We start from the raw sequence: 21,643 nt of genomic DNA, 5'->3' as shown, positions 1-21,643 counted from the left end.
TTTTTTTTACTAGTAAAATGAAACATTGTCATTATCAGATTCCCTCCTGCATTGTATTTAACATTAAATAGGCTAGAAAAGTTATATTAGCCCATTACATTTTTTTTTCCATGCACAACACTTTGTGTTCATTATAAATGCTTATCATAATCATAACTGTAAAATGTGAAATGATCATTTAAATCATTTGCATCCGTTTTCAGTTTTACTTTCACTGCCTCGTGCACATTTTTTTTATTGCATAAAAAGAACATTTGCATAAATGAGGAATACAATGCTTACGTTTTTTTTCATCATCAAAGGAACAAATCAATAGAGAATAAAAAACAAAAAAATAAAATAAAATAAAATTACAGGGGATTTATAAATTAAAAAAATCGCATAGGAAAATGATTCCAAAATTGCATACATCCTTATAGCTTTTTATTTTTAATGTCTTTTAGGGTTTCGATATAATGCTTTACATCAATTGTACACAAATAACTGTGTTCACAATTTTTTCCTCCAAAGTTTTATTATTATTATTGTATATTAAAAAAATCTGTATGAGAACATTTTTAATTTTAATTTTGTAAGTTTAAATGTAAGATATTCCACATCAAACCAAAACATTTGGATATATGTGCATTTAAAAAACTGGTGTTTATATTCACAAAAGGTCCACACAGATTTCTATTCTCTAAAAAAATAAATTTACAACTTGTTTCACTGGATAAATTAAATGAATTAGTTTATATGTCACTTCTTTAACTTAATTGGTAAGACATTTACTAGGTGAGTTCCAAACTTTTTTCACTCAATCTGTGCCTAATGCGCTCATTTCATAGCTGCCATCACTGTGAGAAAAAAAAAAAACATACATGCAAATCATACCTCTCACACTGCTCCCAAATGATCGCTCTGTGTTACTTCATAACCTGTTATTCACAGCCTATGCAGGTTCTTTTAAAAAAACTAGGCATCATTGGCAGGCACGTGTGCATCATTTTGGTATAGTAAACAAACAGCACGCAGTGAGCATATGATTTCGCATCATCGAATACATCATTACATTAAGACAGAAATGACATTTTGGGGTAAATTATACCTTGCAAAAAGTATCTATGTGAATAGTAAGTATGTGAAACTTTTAATATCATTTGGAGGTGTTCATTTGCTGTGGAGACTTAAGTGGCCGCCTTTACGCTTCTCTCCTGACCTTGAAAATATAATTGACTGAAATAAGATTTTGTATCGAATCGAGATTGTGCTCGCAACCTTTTTTCAATTAATTGTGGAGACCTAGTGCAAATGCACATAAAAAAAAAATAAAAATAAAAAAATAAAAAATGAGCAGCAAAAAATTATTTAGTGCTAATGCTTGTCACTTGTGTTCATAAGTACATTAGGTGGTACAAGAACACATACATAAACATTTGTGAATTAATTTAACCTCACAGTTGGAGCATAATTACTTGAGTATTACAATGCACACATGAACAAACAAGGCCTTAGGCAAAGAAAAGCTATTCATCCAAAAATACATACATATAGCCATAATAAATGCATTACTAGATAGCAAATTCACCTTGAAAATGAACACATTTCTGTTGTATTTATTTAAATGTTTTAAGTATAATTTTTGATCTACATGCATTTCCAGAGAAGCCATTTTTGGAAACATCGCACACGTGACAAGACTCAACTTGACCTGATTTCATTGAAGAAATAATCAGTCTTTGTCTTTTTAGCAGAACGTCACAATCAATGAATCTACAGCTAATAGCCAAAAGCTTTGCCATGAGTTAATTACAAAGGGAATGAGATTACAACAACCTTGGAGCTAATGGTTATCCAAACTGTAATTTGTCACCCCAGATGCGCCTCCAGTAAAAATGCTATTTGGTTACAAAGTCCAAACACGAATATTGTCCTGTCCCCCTTTACCTCAATGACAGCCGCTGAACAACATACTTCAGCACAACTGTAGTGTGCGCGACTGCGACTTCCACACTTCATCACTTGCATGACAGAGAGAGGCACTCTAAATGTCTTTGCACACACGCACACACACCGCTGTAATGCTCCTGGTGGCTCACTTCTCATTCTGACAAGATGCTAGACAGCACACTCTATATCGCCTCTCAGTAGGATTAGCAGCAGCTGTAATACCGCGGATGACACAAGTGAGAGAATTTTTCAACTTCAGAATTAGCCCCTTAGCATCGATACTCAACTCTGTGACAATTTAAAAATAAAAATGACCTGGATACATTTTTATGTCTCTTAGCTGCGATACACTCTCCAGGCAAAAGGTTACTTGAAAGCTGTAAATTGCTGTATCAAACTGTGATTGTTACTTAGAAAGGCTGGCAAATAGACTGTGAAGTTTATATTGTGTGTGCCGGCTCATCCTACAGGCAATATAGGTGGTCATGACATGCCTGAGGGGTTTGTGAGATGATTCATAATATGTAAGAAGCTCCTAACCTCAGACTATATAGGATATTCCTTGTTCGGTGGATGTTGGAAGCAGGCAGTGAAACTTGATTAACATAGATCACTCCTATATCATTGAATGAATACAGGTCCACTTCACCCAGGCGTGATGCGTTGCTTGTGTTAAGGTTAAAGTGAGAGTATCACAACTTCAGAGACTTCCTCCATCATTTTACGATGATATCCTGATCTATTCCTGTAACCTTAAAGAACATCAAGATCATGTTTAGCAAGTCCTTCAACGTCTCAGAGATTATCAACTCTTCCTCAAAGCTGAAAAAATGTAAAATCCATAAAACCACCATCTCCTTCCTCAGATACGTGATTACCGCCAAAGGGGTCAATTTGGAGCAAGGCAAAGTAGATGCCATCTCCCAATGGGAATCTCCAAAAACCATCAAAGAACTACAATGATTTCTAGGCTTCACCAACTTTTACAGATGTTTTTTAAATAACTATATTATCCTTTCAGCTTCTTTAACTTCCCTTCTTAAAGGCGGACAATGTATTCTCAACTGGACCCCTGAAGTGCATCACGCCTTTGTCAAATTGAGAACAATGTTCATTACAGCACCGATCCTTCGTCATCTGGACCCTTCACTGCCTTTCGTCGTGGAAGTGGATGCTGCTGACGTTGGAATAGGTGCCATACTCTCCCAATGGTGTGGTGAATCTAAAGTCCTCCATCCATTTACATACTACTCCAGGAAATTAACATCTGCAGAACGAAATTATGGCATTGGAGACCGTGAGTTGTTGGCCATCAAGCGGGCACTTGAAGAATGGCGACATTGGCTGGAAGGAGCTCAACATCCTTTCACTGTCATCATGGACAATTAGAACCTCCAGTATCTACAAGATCCCAAACGCCTCAATACCTGCTAAGCTCGCTGGTCTTTATTTTTTGCACAATTCAACTTTAACATCACCTGTCAGCCTGGCCATAAGAACAAGAAAGCTGATGCTCTCTTTTGGATGTACTCACTTGATCATCACCATGATTCTCCTGAACATATTCTACCACCTTCTTTCTTTGTTGATCACATTCTGGATGAGGATATCCGATCAGCCACAATAGAGGAGCCAGCTCATCCTGAACTTCCTCAAGGCCTTCTTTATGTGCCCACAAGGTATCCTATACCAGTCCTGGATAGTATGCACACCTTTCTTGGCTCAGGACATCCTGGCAGCAGGCAAACCCTCTTGCTCCACAACACGAGTTTTGGTGGCCCAAAATGTCCCACGATGTTACCCTGGACAGAGAAACTTAGGAAGTGCCTGCGATGGATCACTGGTTCCAAGAGAGTGAGAGGGTATGGGACTCATGTCCATCTTCAGCCGGCAGGCCGGAGGTATACCACTCATGCAAATTGCCACCACACTACAGAATTTCGACAACTTTCCATGTGTCACTCCTCAAACCATTCACTGATCCTGTTTCTCCTCTCTCCACAGAACTGGAACCCCCCCGCCCCGATCAAACGGAGACAGACGATGACAATATCATATCTACCAGGTCAAAAAAATCCTTGACTCCCGGTGGCATAACGGCCAGCTCCAATACCTTGTGGACTGAGAGGGCTTTGGTCATAAAGAGAGAACTTGGACACCTCACAATGGCATCGTAGATCTAACTCTCCTTGAATAATTCCACCATAGTCATCCCGATCGCTCAGCTCCCCGAGGGCGTGGCCGTCCCCGTTGCCGGTCTAGGGTGCCAGGGGGCACCTGTGGCGGGGCGTTGGGTGGGGGGTTACTGTCACATCCCCGCCTCGTTCCTGCTCACCCATTCATCCCTCTCCCTTACAAACCACCTCCATCCAATTCCGTGAACCCTCACCGGCCCTCTAACTACCTGCACCTGTTCCCCCTCATCAAAGGAGACTAAAAAGCTCACCTTATCCTCTCAGTCATTGCCTGGTATTGAAGTCGGATGGTTGTCCTCATCTTCGCTCCTTTGACTTCTCCTCTTCTTCCATGGATGTTCCTTATGAGTCTTCAAGTCCTTCACACTGATCAAGGGAAGTGAATATTCTTATCTGGTGTTTCCTAGAAGATCAGCCACCTATCTGATAAACTGTGTGTTTGTATAATCAACCAGGGATGTTCCTTATGTGCCTTCAGATCCTTCACACTAATCAAGGAAAGTGCTTACACTTATATAATGTTTACTAGAAGATCATGCTATTGACTTAAACTGTGTGTCTGTATACTCACCTGCTGATGATCCTACGAACAAACAATATGTGAGATCGTTAACATCAGATGTTTACATTACCATGCTGTGTATGAAGATCACAAACAGCATTATCATCACTCCTTTACTTCCTCACTTTGATTAAGTGACTTTGTTTTAAATAAAATTGATAACCATCCTTGTCTTCCTTGTCTACCCAGAGTGACAACCTAGGTATTATTTTCAACAGAAAAGAAAATATTACAACGTCGACTTCATATCAACTTTAAATGGTCCAGCAATGGTATTTTGATCATTACTCAGTCACTGTTTATGGCCACTCCTGCTGTATGATCTGACAACATAATTTCATTGTATCCATTTATGGGAAAAAAAAGCTCTCTGTGTGTGCAGACACAAATGGCACAACTTTAATTTTGCCACACTGCATTGAACTGTTAGCTGCAGTGTTTTATTTATCTACCACAATATGCTTTACATCACTTTGCGGTGGCCTTCTTTTACCCAGAGGTGCTTTTAAACCAACATGTGGCTAAATGCTGCTTTTATCCTGTACAGCCTTGTTGTGATTGACAGGTATATGTGAATGTGCATCTGCTGGAGTTTGGGAATACAGCCTGAGCCAGATGTGACCTGCTGTTTGGTGCACTGAAAGCAAACACAGCAAACACCATCAACCATCTGCTGGTGCAAAATATCACCAGTCTGAACGTATGTCTTTGCCATTTTCAGCCCCCGTAGAGACAAGATGTTCCAAGGAACTGTAATAGATTGTTACCACGTGAAGCCTGGAACAACAGTCTATATAAAACTGGATCACTTCCAGAAATTATACATGTATTATGTAAATGAGTGTGTGTGTATGTGTAGTAAGTTTTTATGTCTACTTGCAAATAGCCCTCGAGTGATATTCAAATTCTTAATTTAAAAGTGCTGTTTATTGAAGAGAATATTTTTATCAACACGTTTTAAACCACATTTCAGTAGTATTAGTAACTCATTTCTACATGAGTAAAATATTATGTACTCATGTAGAAATGGGTTACTAATACTACTGAAATGAGGTTTAAAACGTGTTGATAAAATATTCTCTTCAATAAACAGCACTGTTAAATTAAGAATTACAAAGTTACAAAACTTTTATAAATGTATATATTTAGAGCAAAATCAGTTTACTAGATTCTCAGAATATAAAACTGCATCAATGTTTACATCAGAGATGCCAAAGTAGGGCTCGCGGGGCAAAGTTGGCCCATGGTAATCCCATTTGATTTGGCCCACCATCATTTGAAAAGAGAGGGAGAATGACGGGGAGGTGGTTGGGACGAATGCCTTTGACAGAGATCATCATTTTGAATTTAATGTAACCTTTTATTTGTTTGTTTTATTGCTAAGCTACAATTTGAAATTAAATTATTCAATTAATTGTTTTAAATGCATTTTGCATGCTTTTAAAATCTGCAGATAAAAATCTTTTATCTGCAAGCAAATCAAGGTAAAGGCAGGAGCAGCTCCAATAATGTATTCCGCGTTGAACTCCATTGTGCTATAAATGGGATTTTTAAAAATGTTTTTTACTGTTAAAATTTCATTATAAAACGTTACAAATGATGCTGCATTAGATAATGTTTTAAAGCAACATTTTCTAATTATTTTTAAATATTATAATTTAATATATACGATTTGGTATATATTTGGCCCACAGCCATCAATCAGGTTTGCTTTTTGGCCCTTTATAGGAAAAATTTGGATACCCCTGGTTTAATATTAATTAATATTAATTAATTTAATATAAATTTAATTAATTTTATTATTATTTCTGAAGTATCACATGACACTGAAAATAAGGTCTATGATTACTGAATTGCTGATAGCTTTGGACTGAATGCATGAATGAATGAAAGAATGATTTATTTAAATTTAAAATGAACAATACTACTATTACAACAACAACAACAACAAAATAATAATAATAATAATAATAACAGCGACGCAGTGGCGCAGTAGGTAGTGCTGTCGCCTTACAGCAAGAAGGTCGCTGGTTCGAGTCTCAGCTGTGTCAGCTGGCATTCCTGTGTGGAGTTTGCATGTTCTCCCTACGTTTGCGTGGGTTTCCTCCGGGTACTCTGGTTTCCCCCACAGTCCAAAGACATGTGGTACAGGTGAATTGGCTATGTTAAATTGACCACAGTGTATAAGTGTGTGTGAATAAGTGTGTATGGGTTTCCCAGCGATGGGTTGCGGCTGGAAGGGCATCAGCTGCGTAAAACATATGCTGGATAAGTTGGCGATTCATTCTGCTGTGGTCACCCCAGATTAATAAAGGTACTAACCTGAAAAGAAAATGAACGAATAATTATAATAATAATAATGATAAAAACTAGAATTGTACATTTTATAAAGTAAATGTGAGTGGGGTTTGCCATGGCAATTCACTGGGGTAAAATGCATTACCGTACTGCTCTAAAGCAATGGTTGCTAGGCTTTGGCAATGCACTTTACTGAGTGAAAATAAATTAGATTTTTATCAGCCTAATTGAAAAGAACCCAAAACCCTGTCTTTCTATGGTGTTTATGTGCTAAAATAAGGCTTATTAATGTTGTTATATGGTTGATGGGGTGCTATAAGTGCTTGCTAGGGAGTGTCGACAAATTTATTATGTCACTACTTAATACCGACTTGATAGGTTGAGTACAGTGAGCCCTAGCTTCTACGACTATCTTATCTAGATATCGATGTCAGTCATTTTGAGGCAATGTCAAGTCTATAGGGATTTCGGGGGTTACTTTCTTGCCCGTCATGGAGGTTGGGTACACCCAACCTCTTTAAAAAAATCATAGCAAATCTTTCCTTAACAAGCCAGATGATTTGATTATTTTATTATTATTATTATTATTATTATTATTATTATTATTATTATTATTATTGTTATTGTTATTATTATTATTATTATTATTATTATTATTATTATTTTGGATAATTTAAATACAGCCTTGGTGAATATAAGGACATTGTATTAAAATCTTACTGCTCCCAAACCTTTGCACAGTAATATAGCATTGGATCTCTCTGTATTAAGTTACAAGGCTGAGTAACTCTACAAATTTCTGTGTGGAGACAGTTTTATGACCGATTCAAGTGCCGAAAATGAGAAAGCTCTTTAGAAGACCTTGTGCTTTGAGAAAACCAAAAGCCATCCATGAATCCATTCAGGTAATAACTAGTTACACCAGCCTGCCAGCAGGTCTCAGGCAAATGCATTGACCCCCGCAGATTGAGTTTATAAGCTCTGAGTGTGTGTGTGTGCATTGAAGTTTTTCCCCATCATGCTCTTCTGTTGCTCTTGAAAAGCACCAACTTGTCTCTAGTGAATAAACCTCCATCTGCTGAAGGCCGTGGCAGTGCTTAAAAAGTGAACCTCACCTGCCTGCCCTCTGATGGAGTCTTATTACCGCCTCAATTATTCAAATCCTCCAGCTGTGCAAAAATGTCATGCGCATTATTTTCAGTTAATTTCATGTCAGAGTTCCATTATGGATGGATCCCGCTGTTCTTCAGCAAATGCGCGAGGACCTGAGGTGAAGCAGAACTCATTGCTGTCCACTCCTCCAATGCCAAATAAACGCAAGAAAGCTTTTACACAAATAGTAAAGAAAGGCTTGTGTTTTTTTTAAACCTCCTTGAAACCAAAGATATTAGATACATGACACACACAACGCTGTCATCATGCTTTCATTTTTTTCATTTATGATAGAAATTGGCAAGCTTTGTGATTCTTATACTTAGAAACAGATTTAAAAATATACATAATAAATAATAATAAAACAGTTAACAAGAAAATAGACCCACATAATTATTTTAAAATATATATTTAAAGTATATTTAGTAATAAGCAGTTTTTATTATTTAGAGTACATAATTTTCTCATTTATGTTAATGCATAATTATTCATTTCAAATGTATATTTTTTATGCATTGTTTCCATTTGAATCATATTTATATTTATACATATGGATAGTATAAACACTGCCGGTCAAAAGTTAAAAAAAAAAAAAAAAAAAAAGGCTAAACTAGAAGGACACAATGTTACTGGTAAAAAAACAAGACTAAGCAATGTGTGTGAAAATGAGACATTGTTTTATAGTCCAGGTAATATTTCAATGATGAGCTTCAGCTGTGTGAGTGTGTGTAACAAGGGGGAATCAGGAACTGGTGTGTGTGAGGTGCATGATTGTAGTTGTAGTTCAGTTCAGTGGTTGAATTGTAGTTTTCCAGCGATCTGCAACTGTTCGATCACTGGTGATCATAACAATATGTGAATGTTTATATATTTAACACATATTTAAGTATAAACATTAAAGTAAATATTAAAATTACAATTCTGTTGTTATTATTATATAATTTTACAATATACCTATAAAAACCTCAACCAGCCTGGACACAAAAAAATGCTTGACATTGATGGTTTCTTTTTGATTTATAAAATACATACATACATATATATATATATATATATATATATATATATATATATATATATATATATATATATATATATATATATATATATATATATATAAATGTAACAACTTCAAAACAACACAATTTTTTTTAGATTTTTTTGGGTCATCTTAAATGTTGTATGTTCAATCTACTTAAATTTTGAAAAAGTTATAACTTAACATAATTTCTTTATTTTACCTCAACACAAATCGAGTGTTTGAAACCCAGCATTTCAATATTTGGAAAGATATATTTACTTTCTTTTGATTTTCCGGAAGTAGCAGACATTTAATTTGGTACAAATATACTGTTATCTCTTTTTTTAAAAGACATGGTACATCTTTTCCCTCTACCAACCAACAATGTTCTCGCCAGTCACCCTGCTAGCCAATAAACTTTAAATCCTGCTGGTTTTCTTATTGCTACAAAAACTCTGCCTTCTACATCCAGCAGCACAGTGTTCGTTCTGACCAATTATTTGACCTTCTCAAGATTGAGAGCAAATTTGAGCACTGCAGCTGAGCAAAACCCACCCAGCCTACAGGGCAAGGAGACCCCAAATGCCTCCTGCAGACACCAGACATCTTGCTGATCACACTTGTTCTGGCATCATGCGGTTAAGTACACATTTCCGCCAAAGACATGATAGAGAAACATCCATCCATCAGAGCAGTCACAGCTCACACTCCTGCCCAGTCACCGCCACAGAACAGACGCGCGTGAAACATTATCAACCATGATCTACACACTCTGGTTCAGACCTTTTGCACCCACACTCATCCTAGAATAAAAACTACAGATTTAATGCCACCTTATGCCTTATAGACTATGTAAAGCTGTAAACTAAAAGCTGTGAAAACTAAATATGCCGATTTATTTTTCTGGAGCTTAGTACCTTATCTACCAGGAGTCCCCAAGGTGGAATGAGCCGCCATGATGATATGAGGGAAAACATTAACTATATAAATGTGTCTTTTGCTCACTTAGGCTAATTTGTTTAATCAAAGTTACATTAAAAGCAGTGCTGCTATTAAATATTCTTATTGTTTTAAATAGATTATTTTTTTAATCTGAATATATTGGTATTTTTTAAATGTAATTGTGGCAAAGCTGAAATTTTCTGTATATTAAATAAATGACAATAGTTATTATTAATATTAATGTTGTAAAACAAAGTTTATTTATTTATTTTTAATTATTTATTTATTCATGTTTGAAATGCATTTTTTGAGAAACAGAAAAATAATAATAATAGGGCCTACTTCAAGAAGGATTTAGTGTAACCACAACATTGTTAAGCAGTTTAGAAATTTTTAATATTAGTATTTCTTAAAGGTGCACTAATAAAGTATTTTATTTTTTATCCCAGTGTCAGACCAAGTCCCAAAACCTGAGGACGAGAAATGAGTTATTGAAACTATTATGATTAGAAATGTGTTGAAAAAAAATCTGCTCTCTGTTAAACAGAAATTGAGGAAAAAAATGAACAGGGGGGCTAATAATTCTGACTTCAACTGTACAGTATATACAGTAGCGGAGATATCAAATGGGCCATGGTCTTGTTGAGTTATACAGAAAGTGTGTTTTGTTGCTTCCAAATATCAACACCTTATGAAAGTGATTTTTATATAATTGGTCCCCTTTAAATAAGCAAATGTTATGTTTTAACATCTGTTTTATAATTTATGTTTCCCAGTCCTGGGATGCAGCTGGAAGGGCATCCGCTGCATAAAACAAATGCTGGAAAAATTGGTGGTTCATTCTGCTGTGGTGACCCCGATTAATCAAGGGACCAAAAAGAAAATGAATAAATGAATGAATTATAAAGGATATTTTCATTTACTATATACTAAAATACAATTTATTCTGTTCTGTTAGACTAGTCTTTTTGCTAGATGGTAACAAGTTACATTTTTCTAATGATATACTTGTGAACTAACAGCAAACCTGTTTTTTCCAAGAGCAAGATTTTCCTGGATCAACATCTATGTTTATCATGGAACAAAATTTCAATAACAAAGATCCGAAAAGACAAACCATTTGAGGAAACCGATTGCAACAGACCATTCAAGTTAAAAAACGAATCCTAATGAGTACTGTAAACTTAATTTGAGTAAACGAAGCAATTTGAGCACAGTAAAACCCAAAAAATGAAGAGAACTCAAACCAACTGAGTACTGTAAAACTCAATAAGTTAAGGCAACTCGAACTGGTTGAGGAAACTGATTGCTACAAACCATTTGAGTTACAAAACTAATTTACATGAGTACTGTAAACTTACACGGAAGCCCACATGGAATCTATGTGCTTAGAATTCTGCAGAATTCTTTAGATTTTTAGCCCATCATTGATTCAGTATATTAACTTGTGTAAATGTGTGTAAATTCATATATATATATAAGTTTTCAATAATATAAATGTAACGGAGTAGGTGCTGTGCAGATAAACCTCACTCCTCTGACCTCTAAAGGTGCTCTAGCAAAAGACACTAAAGGTCATGGTCTTTAGCCTCTTTGTTAGAGCAATCGACTCCCATGCGGAAGGTCGCCGGTTCGATACCAGCTCGGAGTGGGTTGGGTGGTGTAGTACCGGCGGGGTGACATTTGTGCCGTGACCCGGATGGGAGTGTTGTTTAGGGGGGTGAGTGTAACGGAGGCCAGCTAGTAGGTGCTGTGCAGGTAAACCTCACTCCTCTGACCTCTTAAGGTGCTCTAGCGACAGACGCTACTAGAGCAACTGACTCCCATGTGGAAGGTTGCTGGTTCGATAACAGCTCGGAACGGGTTGAGTGACGTAGTACTGGCGGGGTTTACATATATATGTTCAGTTTTTCAATTAATTTCAGTAATATTAACAAATATGAAAATATTTATATGATTTATTTACAAAACTGTTTGTAAAGTAATGTTTTCTGTCTTTTAGTAGAGATATTATATGAGAGACTTGCTTTGTTTACCAAATAAAGTGGATCTAATAAGATTTGCATTGTAAACATTAAATACAAGTTAAAAAGTTACTACTTTTTATTTAATATATTAAGTTTTAGGTTATGATAATCCCAAAATAGTTTTACCAAAATTCTGTGCAGAAACAGCAAAAAATGTCTGCAGATTCCGTCTGGCCTTAGTAATAAAATATTTTATCAACTCCTTACCTTCAACACTGAGTTTAAAACTTTTTTCAAATGAGCAGAATTAACTTTAAGTCAATTTTGAGTCAACTAAACTCATTTCATTTGATAAAGTTGACTGTTGGGTTTTAAAGTGTAAGTTTAGGCTTGCAATTAGGGTTTGTGCTTCTACATCATTGCTATTGATCTATTACTCTATTTGAAAACACACAGCCAATCAACAATATGGAGTTTGTGTATACCATATATATCGAAGATATCAAATGGGCCGTGGTCTTGTTGAGTTATACTGTAGGTGTGTTTTGTTGCTTTCAAATATCAAAATATCAAATAGCAACATATCAACAATATCCACATATTAAGTGACAAAATTTGCAAATTTACGTGACACGGAAAAATGCTGAAAACGTTGCTTTGCCAACTAAACGTATTCAAACAGAACATGGTTATTTTCCGTAGTAATAAAATATATCAGAATGTTACTGTCTTAATGTATTTTTTATAAAGCCTTGGTGAGCAGAATAACAATTTTCAAAAGCATCAGAAATCATAATTATCCCAAGTTTTTGACCTCCAGGGCACAACTAGCAATGTTTTTAAAAAGCAGTCCAAAATAGTTGCATTTTTAAAAATGAAAAAGAGCTCAACTTCACCAGAGGTTAACAAACGGTCACTGATGTGAATCATAGTCCTACTATTGCTTCTGATGTTCTATTGTTTACTGCTTTCCTTTACAAGACTGACCAAACAAAAGCCAAGCTTATCTTCACCTCGAGATACTCCTGCCTGCAGTGAATATTCTGATAGCATCTTAGCGTATCTAAAATATAGATGGATTCTGGGTCGACTGCGTCTCTAGCTCACCTCCCTGCAGAGTTAAGTTAAAAGTGTTTAAAATCAAGTGAAGCTGTTTAATGGATTCTCACACATCACATCTTCAGGAATGGAATAAGGCTTGAGCGAAGGGAACCAGGGCCTTCACATTCATGAGGAAGGCTATAATGTGATCAGCCACTGTTACTCTGAAAAAATCAGAGAAACAATCATACAAAACAAAGCAGCCTACTTGCATACATCACTGTGTACATTTTCAGCTAATTTCGCAGTTAATAATGAAGATTAGAGGATGTAATGGTTGCATATCCTTGAGCTTTAAAGAGAACCAATTATGCCCCTTTTTAAAGATGTAAAATAAGTTGCTGATGTCCTTAGAGTGTGTATGTGAAGTTTCAGCTCAAAATACCCCCAAATAATGCTTTAGAACTCTTTGGAACTGCCCCTTTTGGGCTTTGATTTTAATTGTCACATTTTGTTGACTGTAGCTTTCAATTTAAATGAGATTGTGCTCCCGGTCCTCTTTTCAAATAAGAACGGAGCTACAAATGCCTATGTGTCAGCATAGTGGCAGATTAAAAAAACAATAGGCTCATTTGAAATGGACAAAATCTGCGCAGAATCGATCACCGGTGATCACCACAAGATGCATGGCGGTTAGAAATGTGTCAGAGTTGCGTTCGCCTCGCTCTGATGTCACACTGACGTGCGCCAAAATACTCTCGCGAAGGCGAGACAGAAACCGCGGATTGAGCAGTCGTCAGCAGTTGCTCTCCAAATACTGCACTCACCAAAAGCGTGATGGAAAACGACTGGCTGAATGCTTATTGGATGAGACTGACAAACTACACCTTATTCTCTATCTTGTTTTTAGGAAGGTTTATACCTGGCTTTGTTGAATACCTTTTTTGTATTTTCGTTGATAATAAAAAAAAAGGCACAAAGAGCATTACATATGGATTTTGTATGTTTGTGTGAATTTTGTATTGTGATTTTTATGCACATTATTCCATGTAAGTCAGTTCAACATGTACACCTTTGTATGCGTACATACAAAGGTAATCACACTGCTTTGTCAATATGCCTCATCTTTGTGTGGTTTCATTTGAGAAGAGAAAGAGGTATAGTAAACAAAACACACACACACGCACGCACGCACGCACGCACGCACGCACGCGCGCACACACACACACACACACACACACACACACACACACACACACACACACACACACACACGTATGTGAAGTCAAAAGTCATGTTTAATAGACTAAGAACATTTTCATAGTATTTCCTACAGTCTAATAGTTTTTATTCTGGAGAAAGTCTTAGGCTGTTTATTTTAGTCTGGCTGGAGTAAAAGCAGATTATATAGGCCTAATAAGCATGTCAATTTAAAAAGCCCCTTATTTAATATTGTCAAACAAACATTTGTCATGACTTGTCATTCAAAAACATCTTGCTGTAGCTAATTAATTTATAATGTAGCCAAATGACATTTTTTCTTGAAAGCTTTCTTGCTGTAGAAGCTGTTTTATTTTGTCATTCTTTTAACATTTGTTGAATTGACAGATTTATACTTTAAGAACACCCTTTTAAGTAATGAACTGTTCATCTGCTGTGATTGTGACCATCCTTTTGTAAAAACAGTGATATTTCAATTGCATCCACTCTCACATTAAAAAATACTACAGTAACACATATGAATACTAGAGTGTTTTTGAACCATATTATAAAAATAGCCTATTTAAAGTCTATAGTTGCTCTGGTATCACAACAACTATAAACATAACCCAATACTAAAAAAAAAAAACATGTTCAAAAATGCTATAATATTTTCTATAAATCACCATAGTATTTTTTCATGAGGTCATTCATCTGCGATAAAAAAACGCAAGCACGATCTCCACCCCGGTGACGTTTCCAGGCGGCAAAACAGTGATGTTCGGGAAGTGTCGGACTTCTGATGTATTTTTTGAGCCCTCTTCTTATTGCAGCCGCCTGCTCTCATCTTTGCAGTCAAGGCAAGGCGCACTTCAAATGAGCCTATTGTCACTAATCATCACTAAGGGGTGGGACTTACCACCTCTGATGACACGTACAAATGAAGAATGTCAATCAAAGTGTTTCTGCAGACTGATTTATGAAGTGTAATTATAAAAAGTAAAATTAATATCATTTTACCATTAGAAGCTGGATATACTGTATTCACAGACTGTTGCCACACAACTGTTTAAATCTTTTATAAAAGTGATATTTGTATAATAGGGCCCTAGCAAACTGTATTTCAAAAGAACACAATTTTAATTATAAAAGATACACTCTATTCTTTTGTTATTCTGTATTAATCTTTTTGATCGCTAGATGGTGACAAGATACACATTTATAATGAAATAGTTGTGAACTAACCTATTTTTACAAGTGCAACATATTCCTGAATCAACATCTATTGTGCTTCATTTTTGTTAACCTATTGATTTTAGCAATAATTTACAATTATGGTTAGATTTAGAGCTAGGGAATAGGTATGGATTACATGTCTAACTGTGCAAAATCAGTTGAAAGAAAAGCCTTGCACTTTATAAAACATACTATTTTCGACTTTTCAAAAGTATAAACTACAGTACATAAAAACTGGCATCACGTGAAGAAAATGTGATTTAAACCCCAAATAAATAAAATAATATACAAAAATGCAAGTTTTGCCATATATGGCTTACCTTTGGCTAGTAGACGTCACTAAAACCTAATCCCCCTTTAAGAATTTCGTAAAAGGAGATTAAAAGCTTATCCTTCTATAATTCATTCAAAAATGATTTACCGTTCTGTATATTGTTTTAAGACAAACTAGCATAGCACTTACCTTTCCAGCAGTCGGACTCTATCACTTCTCCTGTATAATACCGAGCCATTAACAGTTCACAAAGATATTAACTAGAGGCTTACTCAGTTAATCACAGAGTTTATGACTCAAAAACAGCTGCAAACTAATTAGTAGAAAATGTCTTTAAAATAAAGACATAATCATTTTTTTGTGAACCATTTGAATTGGTGCTTTAATCACACTGAACAATTCTGGTGGAATTTTTTAAAAAGAACTGGACAACAATCCTATTCCTAAGCAAGAGGTTACAGCATGAAAGTACTTTGACATGTAACATGTAAAATATTGAGCTTTTATTAAGCTACATTATTGTATTTTCACACAGTGTTATTAAATCGCACACCTATTTATTTTAATCAAAATGTTTTTATTTGAATATTTATTGATTTGTTTATAGTGATTTTTAATACAGTTTTGAAACATGTTTTAATATTTATTTATTCACTTTTTATTAACTATTTTATAATTATGCTATTATGTCATTTAAATTACGTTTTTTTTTATTGTTTGTTTTTAACAAAATATGTCCTTTTATCTAAATAACACGCTTTTAGACAGTTCCACAGGTCAGGATGAATTGTTCCACACACACAAATCTATTATTTGACTTTAAACGTGTCACACAAGAAAGTGAGACAGATTTGAGGAGCTACTAAATGATGACAGAAACTTCATTTTGTGACTGAACCATAGGATATATCCTATCCAAGTAAAACTCTCAAGAGCGCATTGCAAATGTAATTCAGTAAGCGTTGCAGTTTACTCAGTGCTGTTTCAATGGAGACATAGCGATGTCAAGTTTTTGGTGGTTCCCGTCTGACTGTTTATTGAAAAAAATTAGGAAATTACAATGTCGTATCTGTCTAGCTGTGGATGTTACTTCTCTCGGGCCAAATAGCAGACATACTGTAGCAGCAATTGACAGAAAATGGGCACCACCCCAGTTGACTAGGGGATTGCCAACCAGCATTAATTACAGCAGTCGTTCACAGGCTAAATCAGGTGTTCAAGGGTTCATATGAAAATAATGCCACCATTTGCAAACGATAATGATAATGATTTATCAGAGGACAGTTTTTAGATGCTTAAAGTGATTATTTATGCTTCACTATCTTAATTTAATCATCTAGAAAACGAGAGTTCTAAACAGAATTTCATTAGCATTAATGATTACTGACCCTCCGAACGGCCTGGATTTAACCATAGGAAATGTGCATCATTAGAATTCTCAGTCCATTCTATTGACCCCACTTCAAGGGATCCATTCTTACAAGCTTAAAAGCATCAATCTAACAATTTCCAGTGTGAATCAGGGACTAATCAATGCCGGTCATTTGTAGTTGGTCAACCTTACGAAGTGATAAAAGAGCTTTGAGGGCATTAAAGGCCTCTAAAGAAGAAATATAGATCAGAGACTCGCTGAGGGTCTCATTTCCTTGCTACAGCCGGACTTTAAGCAGCACGACGCGTTTATCAGTCTGACAGACGTGGCATTATGACTCAAAGACGGCTGTTCTCCCTTGCAAAGTCAACACTGAGAGCAAAGCAATGCACTGCAGGAAGGGAAATTAGAGGAAGGCTACATCTGTAAGGAAAGCAAGAATTAACATTTACATAAACAAGCAAGTCCTGAACCACAGTGCAGTTCAGAGAACAGCATGTGACTGAGATAATATTTGTCATGTGCTCACTTTGGCCATGACTAGCCATCTCTCGCCACTCTCACTGTGGGATACATGTGTATTCAGTGTGCACCTATATGTGAATGTTATGTTGGATTTAAGCTGTCTGGCACAACTCCCATTGCCCTGCTTTTAAAGTGCATTGACTTTATCTGATTGGCGGCAGAGATTTCAATGTGAGCTGTCAAGGGAAATGTTTCAGTGTTGTGTTCAAGGAATTCAATTTAGCGAAAGCCATGGAAGAAGATGTTCACACAGAGATCTTATTAAGAAAGTATCGAGGATCCTAATGCTTTTAGTTATAGACATGTTTTGTTAAGCTTTACATTTAATGCAATTTGCAGTGTTTCCATATTACATCACTGAGCTATGATAAAAGAAAATCTCAAGAGACAACCAGCTGGCACACACAATTCCAACTCAAGGCCTTCAAATTTTTGTCACAGATTTTAAAACATGTCTCATAAATTACAGAGTTATCCTCAGATTTTAAGTCGATCATGATCAAACCTCCAATGGTTTCCAATAGTTAGTATGTGTATAGACTCTTAACAATAACAGTTTTATATATTTAAATGTTTGGTATACAGTCCAAAGACATGTGGTATAGTTGAATTGAATAAACTAAATTTGCTGTAGTGTGTGTAAATGTGAGTGTGTATGGGTGTTTCCCAGTAATGGGTTGCGGCTGGAAAGGCATCCACTGGGAAAATATTTGCTGGAAAAGTTGGCGGTCATTCCACCGAGGTCACCCCTGATGAAAAAAGAGACTAAGCTGAAGGAAATGAATGAATGAATATTATGTATATTTATATATACTATAGCAATACACATTTGTAAGACATAAATAAATTGTGATTGAATATTTCAATAAAATAATTCAGAAAAACTGCAAAATCAGCATTCAATCATTTGAATCCATTTTTATTTAAAAATGTTTTGTTTCCTATGATTTTAAAGAGTTGAAGAGTTTAGCAAAAGATGGCTAGAACCTAGGCATTAAAAAAGTAAATGTGACGTGTATCACACACACACACACACACACACACACACACACACACACACACACACACACACACACACACACACACACACACACACACACACACACACACACACACACACACACACACACACACACACACTTAAAGAACATTATTTTCCCCACTTTAAATTTTCTTTCTTTTAATAAACATTTCCCAAATGATGTTTAACAGAGCAAGGAAATTTTCACAGTATGTCTGATAATATTTTTTTCTTTTAGAGAAAGTCTTATTTGTTTAGCCCCTTTAAGCTATATATTTTTCGATAGTCTACAGAACAATTCCTTGTTATACAATAACTTTTCTAATTACACCAACCTGCCTAGTTAACCTAATTAACCTAGTTGATCATTTAAATGTCACTTTACTGTATAGAAGTGTCTTGAAAAATATCTAGTAAAATAATATTTACTGTCATTATGGCAAAGATAAAATACATCAGTTATTAGAGATAAGTTATTAAAACTTTTATGTTTAGAAATGTGTTGAAAAAAATCTTCTTTCCATTAAACAGAAATTAGGAAAAAATAAACGGGGGACAATAATTCAGGGAGGTTATACAGTGCATTGTTAATTGCAGAGCTCCTCTATTAAAAAAAAAAAATAGTTCTGAAAGAAATCAAGCACAAGGCAGATAATAAAAAGTAACGCAAAAGTAATGTAACGCATTACTTACCATAAAAAGTAACTAAGTAGTGCAAACACGTACTTTTTCAGGGAGTAACTCAATATTTTAATGCATTAGTTTGAAAAGTAACCCAAACACTGCTAGAAATTCTATATTATCTATATTTATATTTTTGACCAAAAAGCACCAACATATGTTAAAGGTTAAACAAGTTATGCGTCTAAAACTTACTTCCACAATATATTGTAGGCTAAAAAAAGTATGCGAGCCAAGTAGTATATAGTATGTCATAGAGTTAAAAAAACAGTGTGCGAGAAGTACCCGGATGACCTACTGCTTCCGGCGAAACTGAAGTGCGCATCCAATGAACCCTACAATATCCCATGCTTCGCCAGAGAATTCATGAATGGGAGTAAAGTGAAGCAACTGACGCGGGTAGGTCAATTGATAGTGACAAAATAGCGGATACGTCTGAGTTCCATTCATACGACTCACATTCATATTATAAAGACATATGTACATATCTAACGATTGAATAAGACATTCAAATTCAAATGTAGTACCTAGGTTGGCGGTTCGAATCCCGGTTGGGCCAGTTGGCATTTCTGTGTGGAGTTTGCATGTTCTCCCTGTGTTCGTGTGCGTTTCTTCCGGTTGCTCCGATTTCCCCCACAGTCCAGACATGTGGAATAAGTGAATTGGTTAAACAAAATTGGCTGTAGTGTATCAGTGTGTGTAAATAGTGTTTTCTAATATTGTGTTGCGGCTGGAAGGGCATCCGTTGCACAACATATATGCTGGAATTGGTGGTGGTTTATTCCGCTGTGGTGGATTAAGCACAGATTACCACAGATTAATCTTATAGCCAATTCAGATTGATTCCAAGATAGTCAAGTTGTATTATTTGCCTTTGTCCTTTAATATCATACAATTAACCAACATAAACAATTCCTTTCCACACTATTTTAAACAATTGATTTTGAACGTGGGCCTAGACTCTGAGTAAAATTGGTGTCCTCAAGTTAAGGGGTTGAGAACCACTGGTGAAGCATATGTTTTGGTTTAGATTGCTGTACGTGAGTGTGACTTTTTGATTTGCATTTCTCATTGGTTCAGAGAGCTGCAAGCAGAAGACAGCAATCCCTGCTTCCTTGAAGTCAGAACTGCCTTCCCAATCTTGATCTTACTCTGACATTACTGCTCTGTCTAAAAACTGCCATCTTCTCTCTGTCATTCTGGAAATGTTAAAACGAGGAAGATTATACAAGATAGATTATAAAATATATATCTAGGCCATGGTTACATAGCTTCATGGGCTGAAAAAGTTTAACCACCAAGTTTTCAATCATAGTTTCAAAGCAAGTTTGGAAGGTTTTCAGGTCTGCAAACTAAGATTAGCAGGACATAACATAAAAATTGTCATCAGAAAGTGCAGATTTGGATTTAAACTCTTTATGTCCTTAGTCAAATTTAAAGCCAGTGAATTTGAACAAAACAGATGAATATAAAGTTAATTCTTTAAAATTCTAATTTATGTAAATTTTCTGGAAAGACTAATCTTCTAAATCACAAAGAGTTTTTCTTGTTTAAAGCATACATCTGTGTTCAAAATTGCTCACGAGAAAAAAAAAGACTGAATTCAAGAATATTCAATGAAGTCTTACAATATAAATAAACATAATTAAATATAAAAGAAATATAAATAAATAATAAACATTTTTCTTCTTATTTTTTAAATGGTGTGGTAGGATATACTAGGAAAATGACTAGCAAATTTGTAACAGTAAACAGTAAAATAAAAGTTCAAGTTTTAAGTACACAAAAACAAAACAAGATTCTTCTATGGTGGTCTAGCTTGTACTCTTAGTAGAACAAATGTAACCCTCTTGTTTTCTTCTTACTGTGTTTATACCATTTGCCCTTTGGGTCAAAAATGACCCACCTTCACTAAACCTTTAATGTAAAGCAGCTTAATTTAATTTTAACCCTCAGATCTATTTTGCAGGAAGACAAAATAGAGGGTTGTCGGTGTGTGTATGTGTGTGTCAGTAGTTTTTGTGGTTTGAAAAAGGATTTAAAGTTGGCAAGTCAAAATTGACCAGAAAAGTTTACCCTCAATGTGTACAGCTTTCATGAAAACAGAATATATTATTATTATCATTAAATTAAATTAAATGTTTTAATTAAATTACATTTTAGAAAAAGTCGGCAAACTTAAAGATAAAAAAAAAAAAACATTAAGTGTTTTTTTTTTCTGCTGTTA

The 21,643-nt window shown here is 35.3% G+C and overlaps 1 long non-coding RNA gene across 1 annotated transcript in view; it reads right to left on the bottom strand.

Moving 5' to 3' along the window:
* Window positions 1-208: 208 nt before the first annotated feature.
* Window positions 209-21,643, bottom strand: part of LOC141378549 (uncharacterized) — a 239,466-nt gene continuing 218,031 nt past the window's right edge. Inside the window, exons 6-7 of the long non-coding RNA XR_015513292.1 lie at window positions 4,376-4,490; window positions 209-2,681 (exon numbers count right to left, since the gene is read on the bottom strand). This is a non-coding gene — a long non-coding RNA (uncharacterized LOC141378549). The remainder of the gene's footprint in view (window positions 2,682-4,375; window positions 4,491-21,643) is intronic.

Source organism: Danio rerio, chromosome 17 (assembly GCF_052040795.2).
Source record: "Danio rerio strain M-AB ecotype USA chromosome 17, GRCz13ab, whole genome shotgun sequence".
In the NCBI taxonomy this organism is placed as follows: Eukaryota; Metazoa; Chordata; class Actinopteri; order Cypriniformes; family Danionidae; genus Danio; species Danio rerio.
The sequence above is the reverse complement of the archived record's forward strand: the minus strand, read 5'-3'. Positions and strand labels throughout refer to the sequence as shown.